This window comes from Trachypithecus francoisi, unplaced genomic scaffold, assembly GCF_009764315.1.
Source record: "Trachypithecus francoisi isolate TF-2019V2 unplaced genomic scaffold, Tfra_2.0 Lachesis_group13, whole genome shotgun sequence".
Classification (NCBI taxonomy): Eukaryota; Metazoa; Chordata; class Mammalia; order Primates; family Cercopithecidae; genus Trachypithecus; species Trachypithecus francoisi.
In genome coordinates, this window is record NW_022681458.1 from 30837093 (window position 1) to 30840866 (window position 3774).

The window sequence follows — 3774 nt, forward strand, 5'->3', positions numbered from 1 at the left end:
TTATCATTGAAAGAATATCTCTAACTTCCCTCATGCAAGCTAATGAATTCTAGTGTATGTTCAGAGAGCAACATTTAAAGTACTTACTGCCTCTGGGGTATCAGTTCCTGAATAGGGATTTTCAAATGCTAAAGAACCACTGAGGCAATGAGTATTTCTGCTCCTAGGATATATATTAAAATAACATGCATATATATCATATTCTCTATGTATTTAAAGAATGTTAAGAACTTTAAATCACAAGCAATGTAATACTTGATGTGTGTTTTGCATTTTTTGGCTTTGACTATTGAGAAAATGGTAGGAGGGAGTCTCCAAACTCTCTCCTCCTCCACCTCCATTCCCAGGAGCAGAAGCTAAGATATAAGCCTTGGGAAAAATAAAGTCATCAGGGACATATATATGAACCTATATATTTTTCTAGGTCATAAATACTTCGTGGAAAGGCCGTAGGGCAAACACTTTCTTGTAGACCTCTGTTCCTCTGCAATCTCCCTTACATATTGTTTTTTCTATTGCCCTCCTCTTTCTTACTTGCAGCTAGCCAGTGTGGTAACTGAGGCCTGGAAGTATCTCTCATCTTTTAGATGACAGACAAGACCTGGTTACAACCAGAAAAAGGGAAACTGGGGTTAGGGCCAGTTCTGTTTGGAAAATTAAGGGATCTTGATCTCTCTTTCTCACATTTATCTTCTTCTCTAGTAATTACGTGAGCTCCAAAGCCTCATAAGGACCTTGGCAAAAAGGAAACAGAAATGAGCCCTTTTCACTACTTCACATCTAGACATTAAGGTAAAAAAGTAGAAAGAGTTATCAAGACTCACAGTGATCTCACAAAGATGAGAAACCAGGAGGGATTTAGGGTCCAATCTCCAGATAGTCATAAGGTATGCAAATGCCTGGAGCATCTTCAGGATTCTAGCAAGTGCAATCCTACAGTGGCTGTCAAGATCCCACTTTGCACCTATGGCAAAATGCTACATACACCTTAGGCACTCATCCCTGTCAATGATGAATAGTTCTTGCCATTTAAAGTCTGTCCGAGCAAGAGTTATGACAAACAAGAGAGAGAAGAAAAAAAAATGAACCAATGGATACGCCAATAAAACTCAAACTTGTCATGGCAAGTATAAAATGTTAAACATTCTGTAATCATATCACCACTGCATTTGTTAAAATGCCAGCTCCCAGAATATATGTCACTGAGTGAGATCAGGCAACTAGTAGCCTCCAAACTAAAGTGTATTTAAAAGATAAAACACATTATTATTGAGCCATCTAGATTTCTAGCAGAAAAGTCTTCTCAATTCCAGATGTCATATTGTTATGAGCATTCCTCAACCTTGTTTTCCTGGACTGTTCCCTTTATTCATTTCAATCTGATCTGCTTAGGAGAAAAAATCATTGTTCACATAATCTCTGAGAACAGAGAACAAATAGACTCAGGAAAGAGAGCTCAGAAATATTCAGCTGGTTATTATTTTAATACTATAGCTGGAGCTTTGCCCCTCTTTTCTCTTTGAATCTCTCCCGCAAACAACAAGATGTATTTTAGAACTAATTACACAAATACCAGCTTAAACCTCATTGTATTCTACAGCAGCCTTCAATTATGGTACTGTATTTGGAAGAGAGCTTTGTACTGCCTCAAAAGCTCCAGTTGGAAAGAGAATGTGCATGTCTAGAGAATTTCATGCTATGTATTAAATATTAATGCTCTCAAAGACACCTTCAGAACTTTAAAAATGTAGTTATTAAATGTAGTTATTAAAATGTAGTTATTAAATGTAGTTATTAAAAGCATTTTTAGGCATTTTGAAAATGTTTAAATGATTGGAGATGAATATTAACTCTTGCTACAAGTTACCTATATTTAGCAATATTTTACTGAATAAATATAAATGGATATTTGTATTTCAATTACAGAAAACACACTGCAACTGTTGGATACAGAATCATTATGAAAATACAAAAACACTAAGAATTCTAATCAGAAAACTGTAAACAAGGGAAGTAACAAAGATGAACTGAGGCATTTTTGCTGAGTAGCATTTTCTTACTGTAGGAAACCCAACGACAGTTTAGCCCTATTCTAATGGGAACTCATGCATTGTTATTTATTAAGCACTATAGTCAGGTCTATTCTGGTTCTGACACTCACAACCAAGTTTGACAGCAGTTTTTCCCATACCCTGGGAGCACTTGAGGCATTTTCAAAATATATGAGTGATCCTTACTATTTGGATATCTGAAAAGGCTGGATTGTAGTCAACTATATATGGACTGAGAAACTCCACAATAAAATGTTCATCCCAGAGCCACATTTTTAACCTCTCCTGCTCCCAATTTTTCACCAAAATTATATAACCAATGTAATAAGAAAATTCCTGTATCTCTGAGGGAATTGCAAGTCCCATGAAAAACATGACATTTTAAGTGAATTCTACAGGAAATATGACAAGAAAAAATCAGAAAAATGTCAAAACCTATCATCCCTTATTAGCAGAGAGGAACCCAACCAAACAAAAAAATTGACTTTCCCACCATTCACACTAAAATCCCTTCAATCAGAAGATGAGATGGGGATGAGAAGGGGATGGAGCAATAACTGTGAGACGAACCCCCATCTTACCTGAGCCTACAGATGGATGCAGGAATTCGTATATAATAGGAAGGGGTGCCCGTGAACTTCCCACAACTCACAAAGGTTTTATGGTTATGAAGCATTGGCAGAAATCTTGTCTTGAAATTTTCATTCAACAATGTGGGTTATACAAATCAGAAAAACTTTGGGAAGATGAAGATATGAAATATAAAATAAATTTTAGAATCATGCAAATGATTGTTGATGTTTAGAAATGTTTTTTGAAGATGCATAAAAATAATAATCTTGATATACAATGTTAGATTATGTCAATGAATTCTGGAAAATGGGAGGGAGAAGGTAAATGTGTACATAAGTATTCAGTTTTCTCCGGGGGAAGCCACTAGAAGCTACTTAATTGTTGAAGTTGATACTAAAATATATTGTACATATATTTAAAGTTATCCAACAATGGGTGTAAAGCATCTAAGTAACTAACTCAAAAAAATGAAGAAAATATAATCGACTCTCAAAGATTGGTTTATATACATTTGATTCATTCTTTCATTAAATTATAGTGAGATGAAATACACAAAGTTGTTACTAGTGACAGTAATCTCCCTTCTTTAATGGGATTTTATTGGAAACAATACTACCAGGAAGCAACAGAAGGTTGGCTTCTGGAATATTTTACCATCATGTCACTTAGCATAGACATGTTGTGTGAATATTAATATAGCCTGATATCAGGTTGTTCGCAGCAGTGACCTTCAAGCATGCTAAGTATTCTCCACAAGCTTGAATTTCGAGAAAGAGATCTAACAGCCAAGAGTCTAATTTCTTCTTTATGGAAAAGTGAGGGAACTGAGGGAATGAAGAGGTGCTTGGTCTCTTCTATGGATCATTGATTTAATACTAAGTGTATTGTTAATTTAACCATAGTTATCAAAATACTCAAATATAATATTTCTTCAAAATGGAATAATTGGGAAAATCATTATTCTATGTTTTATAGTTTTCAGTGTAGAGATCTTTCATCTCCTTGGTTACATTCATTTTTAAGTTTTTTTGTAGATATTAATTCCTGCTTTTTCATACAGTTTGCTGTTAGTGTATAGAAATGCTGTTGATTCTTGTATGTTGATTTTGTATCCTGCAACTTTACTATATTTATTAGTTCTAATAGTTTT

General features: G+C 34.6%; 1 long non-coding RNA gene across 1 annotated transcript; it reads left to right on the plus strand.

Moving 5' to 3' along the window:
* Window positions 1-702: 702 nt before the first annotated feature.
* Window positions 703-2842, plus strand: LOC117094578. Its single transcript, XR_004441591.1, has 2 exons — window positions 703-792; window positions 1927-2842. It is a non-coding gene; the product is annotated as an uncharacterized LOC117094578 (long non-coding RNA).
* The last annotated feature ends 932 nt before the right edge of the window (window positions 2843-3774 follow it).